This window comes from Lagopus muta, chromosome 15 (assembly GCF_023343835.1).
Source record: "Lagopus muta isolate bLagMut1 chromosome 15, bLagMut1 primary, whole genome shotgun sequence".
NCBI classification, from domain to species: Eukaryota; Metazoa; Chordata; class Aves; order Galliformes; family Phasianidae; genus Lagopus; species Lagopus muta.
This window is the reverse complement of record NC_064447.1, coordinates 7,916,206-7,923,179: the sequence shown is the minus strand read 5'-3', so window position 1 is coordinate 7,923,179 and position 6,974 is coordinate 7,916,206. Positions and strand designations below refer to the sequence as shown.

At 39.3% G+C, this 6,974-nt stretch overlaps 1 long non-coding RNA gene across 2 annotated transcripts; it reads right to left on the bottom strand.

Annotated features, from left to right (window-relative positions):
* Positions 1-1,669: 1,669 nt before the first annotated feature.
* On the bottom strand, positions 1,670-6,964 carry LOC125700917 (uncharacterized). 2 transcript variants are annotated; one of them, XR_007380086.1, is made up of 3 exons: positions 6,872-6,963; positions 6,301-6,674; positions 1,670-5,772 (listed from the first exon to the last, which is right to left on the bottom strand). It is a non-coding gene; the product is annotated as an uncharacterized LOC125700917 (long non-coding RNA). The 2 variants fall into 2 exon arrangements; XR_007380085.1 differs by having other exon boundaries at positions 1,670-6,674; positions 6,872-6,964.
* Between the last annotated feature and the right edge of the window lie 10 nt (positions 6,965-6,974).

Here is a 6,974-nt window from a genome sequence, read left to right as displayed (position 1 = left end):
TCAGAGTACGGAAAAGGGTTGGTTTTTTTTTTCCTAAGTATGTTTTTTCTCTGGATTTTTTTCAGTTTTAAAACATGCTTTTATGTTGAGATTACCTGCTCTCCAGTTTACATTGTATCCCTGTTGTAGCAAATTTGGGGAAAATGGTGGTTAATCATTTTGCACTTTGTTTCCGATACCTCATGGAGATTTTAAGGAAAAAAAAAAGAAAAAAAAAAAAAGGCAGGTACCTTATAAATTATTTTATATGTGCTATTGCTTGAGAACACCTGAACTACCTACTTTCCTGTTCTTGCTGTTGTTGATTTTTTTTGTGAACATCTGAGGCTTTCAGATAGATGGAAGTGCAATCATGCGCCTTTTTCAAGGCATTAAGAATCAATCCCTAAAGAAGGTTTTTATTTGACTCTTGTAATTTCAAGTACAGGGCGTTTTTTTTTTTCATTAGAGTCCAATCTACATCATGTTTTTACAATTGCTTCATAATTTAACATCTTGCAGGATGAGGTTACGTACGGACTTCATTTAAACCGGCGTCCTTTGTTTCTTCTCTGTCCTTTGGGGAGTATTCACTTAAGCCAACTGCTCATGATTATGTAAAACTGATGCTGAGGGGTTGTATTTGAAAAGCTAATATGAAAAAAAGCTTGAGGTGAGCTCTGGATTTTTCCAGCTTCTCTCTCTTTACATTAAAACAGTATTCCAAGGTAGGATTTAGGGTTTTGAGCATGGAGAGGTTGACGAAGGAAGAAAGTAGGGAGGGAGAGATACCAAAATGTACAGTTAGTTAAGGTAACCTCTCATGAAAATGTAAGTTCTGTGAAAGGTTTAGCTTCCCACACTTTCACTCAATGAATATTCAGGGCAGTGGTTTTGTGTGTTGCTCATGCAGAAGGAGGCCACTCCAGTAGGTCATAGTGGATTTTTAGAGGAGTTTCTCAGAGACTTTCATTGCGTGATGAAATTCTTGTTGAAGAACCAAGAAGTCCATACTTACTGTATTCATTTATTTAAGTTAGGAAACAAGCTGGTTTTTAATATCGGAGATGACTGATTTTATGTCAAACACTTTTGCATTACTTCAGGCAGCAATTGAATCAGAGTTTATCTGCAGTGATCTGCATTCTGAGGCTGCAAAGTTGTGAATGGAACTGTCCAAAAGTACGGGCTGACTCAGCAGGTCCCACAGTATGTGTGAAATAGATTTCTTAGCAAAAGTTCACCTGGAATTTTCTCTTCCTTACTGTGGGATTTCTAAGGATTATGGATAACTGCAGTTTGTTATCCCACAGAAATGTGTCACAGGCCTGGTCGCCTACTGAACTTTCAGTCTTCAGCATGATTATTCTTGGAACATGTGGAAACTGTTGTTGGTTTTGTTTTTTCAAATTCAGTAGGCTTCTTGTCGTGATAACAGTTCCTGGGAACTGTTTCATCTTCCCACCTGAGCATTAGTAAAACATATTCTTGAAGAAACTGAGCTCAAGATACCTACCCAGCTTTTTCTCTTCAGATTTTATTCTGGCAGTAGTTGCATAGCTCCATTTCCAGCAGTGTTTCTGCGCAGTTATGACTGATGAGAAATGAGATTATTTCCTGGTATCTTTCTGGAGATACAAGAACTTGATTCAGACTCCTGTTTCTCTGAGAGTGGAACTTATTTTAGGAGAAAAAAAATAAATTCTCACAGATTAAACAAAAGAACATGCACTTGCTCGGGGAGCAGGTCTGTTGAGTGGGATGATGATATTTTCAGAAAACTATTTCTCAGAACAGAACGCTGCATTCCGTGAACATCTGTTGAGGATGCTGGAAGTTTCGGTCTCTTTTTGAGCAGTAACAAACTCATACCATTTACAAATTACTGTTTCATTAGTATTATAAAAATGAACTTGGAGTGCAGGAATGTGTGAGTGAATGCAGTTATCTAGGAAATGTATTATAATGTGTGTTGTCCAGTTGTTCAGGTATGCTGGAATATGTTCCTTGAGATGTATTGAGAGAACTGCTAAGAACTGGGCTTTTCTTTGGGATTAAGGCCAAGGGAAAAAAGAGAGTCTGGAGACGAAACTTGGCATTTTGTTCACTTTGTAAAACAAGAAAGTGTCGTTCTCCTATTTTAATCTCTCTCTCAGCATCAACAATCTCTGTCGAGTTTTTAAATTAACTTCTTCAATCAACCCTACAGTTGGGGTCCTTGAAACAGAGATGGGATTTTGCTTTGCCTTTAGCAGTACTTGTTATCTCAGGACAGTGGGATTAAAACTTCCAGGGGTCTCTGGTGAAGTGTCTTTCCTAACACAGCCATTTTGAGGAAGCTGTCTGTTTGCTTCACTATACTTTAGACTGCAGTTATTTGCAGCTTTAAGGACAATCTCAGGATTCTACCTGGGTTTGTGAGTAGGATTACTGATTCTTAAAATAGGATGAATATTCAGTTTTTAAAAAAAGTGTAGAAAGCTGCCTGGACTCAGTGTAATATAATTTTTCTTTCTTTTGGCTCACAACAATCAGGAGCTGTCTTTAAAGGCTTCTTAGTGGACTGAGGCTTTAAAGGGCTAAATAGGTCTTATTTTATTGTTCAGTTTGTGTAAAAGAAGGAACTCTTCATTTTCACTGCAGAAATCCTAAGGGCTAAAATACTGTCCAGGGCTAATTTGAGGTTCTAGAGACATAAATAACTTCTAAAAAGCAGCTAGTTTGTTTTTCTAACTCAAACTCTGAAATCATTTATAGAAATTGCAGATATAACCAATTGCAGATATAATTGCGTTCATATCTTGTTTGGAATTTCAGTATCCAGCTTGGTAAGGAGTACAGTAGAGATGACAGCACATTTGCCCACCACTTTATTATTGCCCATGTTGAAATCTAACAGCTGTTGTGAACAGAACTGCCAACAGAGAGACTTTGAGGAAGATTCTGTGCCAGGAAATTGATGCTGAATATTTCATTGCAACTTAGCTGTCCTTCACTGTTGTAAGATCTACCAAGGTATAAACTTCTGGAAAGCTCAGTAAATAAATACTGCTGCAAACAGAGCTTTCTGGGTTCTTTCCAGGGTTCTCTTCAGGATGTTGTGTATAAGTAATTACTATAATTAAAACAATTTATTGATAGTTATTTTGATCCTTTGGGGATGGCTGAGGCAGGAGAAGGTTCTGCAAGTTCTCCTTGCTTCGGAATGCTGAGCCTAGGGTTTGACCCAACCTAACACCTACTGAGATGTCCAGGCCCAATCAATCCGTATGAAATGTAAGAGTTGAAATATCTGTGTACATGATTCTTGTTCCTTTTGAAGATTTTACAAAAGCTCATGCACAACATTATTCAAATTGAAGTTGGCCCACGCGTTCTTGCTAGGAGAAAAGCAAGTGCCAAGACACTGTCAAAAAAAACATGTTGCCAACCTATCTGCTTGGAACTGAACCAAGAGCACCAAACTGAACAAGTACCAAATGGCAACTATTTCAGCCTGCTTCTGTCCTGAGCCTCATCTGAGCCTCGCTGTGAAAAAAATCCCTGAATCCATTTCCTACAGTCTGTCTAGGCCCACATACCCAATTCAGCAGGTTGGTTTTGTTGGTTTTAAAGCACCTGTCTCACACTTAGTTGTGCATCAGCTGTTTGTGTTAATATCCAAGTGGCCATACTTGCAACATGTTATTTCCTGGATAGTGGATTAGCAATAACACTTTATTTTGTGCCAATTCGTTATCTCTGAAGTGTTCTTACTGCAGCAAAGTTTGAGTTTTGATTTGGTTTTAATGCCTTTGCATTAGCCAGAACTCTTAGCACAGACATGGACAAAAAATTGAATCCAGGGAGTTTCCCTGGATAAAAAATCTGCTAGGGCTTCCCAAGACATTTGAAGTCGGTATAGTTAGCCATCATTTTTAAAACAAAGATACGATTACAAATGTGTGTGGGTATTTTTTTAACCTCCTTTTCATAACACTAGCCTATTGTAAACTGCATGAAATAAATCTGTTTTTCCCTTTTAAAGTCTGATGTCTTAAATCTTTCTTTTTAAATCCATTACGGTTGACCATAACGGTTGCTGATACACTTGGTGTAGCACTTCATTTAGACATAAAATGTTTTATTTTTCTACAGTGATTCAGAGCAGCAATACTTTTTCCTTTGTAAAGGAGATGCATCCTTCTCTGTTTCCTCAAAGAGTTGATCATAGAAAAAGCCATGTTTATTCACATGTACATCCACTGGGAAATTAAGGTATTTCCTTAGTGCTTATGCTGATTGTCGCTGATCATTATAGCAGGAAATTGTCCCCTCTGGGATGGATACAACAAAGAAAAGTGTCAAGTTTTAATTAATGACTTTGTGTATATTTTCTTCCATTCACATAGCTAACAAGTCAACCTGCATAACCTCACTGATTTCTTTTAGAATCCAGTATGTAGGTTTTTAATACAAATACTTATATCTGAAAAATGAACCTGAAACTGACGCTTTGTAATAAGAAATGTAAACAAGCCACTTAGTGAACTCTGAAATCTTAAGGGGCTACACAGTTAAGAATGAGGTGAATTTCATATTGATAGTTTTAATTGGTTTAAAATGCAAAACATGTTCAAAGTTTAGAAATAGTGAAATTGTGTCAGTTTACTAAAGTTATCTCCTGCATTTTAATTGTATTTGAATTTTGCTAAAATATACCTTAAAAGCAAGTTACTCAAGTAGAAATTAACTACTTGATGTGTTCACTATTTACTTTTATCAGGCTTTGTTACTAAATGCATTTGCACTTTACCATTAATAGCACTGCTTTTAATCCATATTCCTACTGGAGAAATCTGCAGTTTCAGGCATCTTCACAAATCAGCAGAAATGAGAGCACAGAAGGGATGTGTGTACCAGAAACCAGTCAAGGGGGATCTGAAGTAGATAGTTATCCTAGACTGCACACTTCCAAGTAAGCGACAGCATCTAATTTAGATTTTATAAGATTTGGAGCTTATTAAGAGCTAATGCTCCTTTCTGCAGACAGCTTCATTTCAGGAAGATGAAGACAGCTCTGCATGTTCAGCTTTCAGTGGGCTCCAGGCTTGCCTGGCAGTCATAAACACATAGTCCTTGTTTGTGTTACCCAAGGCTGCAGCCTGCCCAATCTCACAAGATAAATCCTTTGAATGGTGTGTTAACCATTCCTTCTAAAAATCACTGCTGTTGGTAATATCACTGGAATCCTCAGTGTCTGCAAAGAAGTGTGATTTTTTTTTCACCGTGTCCATTCAGATCAGCAGTAACAGCTTTCAGTGCTGAGTTTGGAAGGATGCAAATTCAAGCAATGTGAACACCCCAGGTGTACCCACTACACAGGAAGCCTGCCTGCTACCTCAACAAATGTGTTACAAAGCTGCTCTTAAATACAGGTATGTCTTAGAAGAACCCGTACTGCAAGTGATAGGACACTTGGAAAGATAACAGAGGTTTTACTGTGGTATTTGCTAACGGTGAAAGATTGTGTAGCTGGAGTGGTCTTTCATCCAATTTGGCACAGCCACTTTAACAGGCTTCCTGAAAGTATCTGTTCCTAACTTTTGCAAAGAAACTTCCAGACATTCCAAATGTGTTTTCACCAAATAAAATACAACTGAGATGGCATCCAGTAACTGTTGCATGAAGCAGCCCGAAACGAGTTTTCATTAAGGTCTCTGAGACTCCTGTTTCTCCAAGTCTTTAGTGACAGTCGGGATGTTTTCTGCACACACAGCTGCTAACTCTTTTCCATCTCTCCTCCAGCATTTACTAGTTAAAAGAAAGAAAGTAGCTAATGTCAAAGGTATTTGTGCGTTGGGATGAGAGAAAGTTGGGCAGGAGGGCCCACAGGAAGACAGGTATCCTATTTTGTATAATTGTGCTATGCAATAGGCTAAAGCATGCATTGGAACAGGAACTATTCATTCCAAGGGAACGTAATTCCTCTTGAATGACTCCTTTATGGAGAGGAGCTAAATGAAGATAGGGTAAGAATATGGCAAGCAATTTGAGGATCTAGTTCGTTTCTATTTTCTGAGAGCAGCCTGGAGAAAGACAGCTCCTCCATCATTTCTGTGGAGCTGAACGGAGATTAAATTTAAATGAGAGCGTGAATTGTTTAGAGAAAAAAATCGGGAGAGTACCAGAGCACTTGGCTCACCCTCTTGGTTAAACAGGGGAGTGGCTGCACATAAAACACGTAATTTAAGCTACCTTTAAACCCTCAGCTAATGAAGACTCCGCACCCATCCTCACATTACTGCCATAGCGTCTTTATCAATTGAATTTGCTTAATACCTGCCCTTGGTTTTTCTCACAGCGCTTTAAACTGATGACGTCTTGCCTCGTGCTCCGTTATGGGGACGAACAGATCGTCGCCTTGCTCATTGCGGCCGCCTTCTCTTTTCTCAGTGGTAATTTAAATCTCCGCATGGCGGGTTGGGGGGCGCTGCCTCCATCGCGGCGTGCCAGAACGGCTGTCTGGGTGGGATGTGGGACAGTGAGGTTCTGGAGCCGAGCACCAGCCCAAGTTTATCCAATTCAATATAGCGATGCGTATTTATGGAAATGCCTAATTGGAGTGACGGGAGAAGGGCGAGGAAGATAAGCCATGTTGGTCTTACGGTGCTACGTAGGGTGCAGTTCAATAAACAGACCACGGCAGGATGCGGCTAAAAGGAGGTTTAAAGACAAAAAATGTCGGTTTCATTAAAATTAAGCACGGTAAACATAAGGACAGAATGTGAGTCATACCCAAAAATTAAAAACAATAATTAAAAAAAAAAACACTAAAAACCCCACCAAACTTACAAACAAAACAAACAAGTAAACAAAACAAACAAACAAAAAAAACAGGAAGCTAACGCACACGGCCTCCGCCGCCCGAAACAGCCCGCAGCGCCCGCGCTTGGGGCCCGGGGATCCGCCCCCAGCAGACGGGCTCGCCCCGCCCCCTCTCGGCTTTGCCCAAT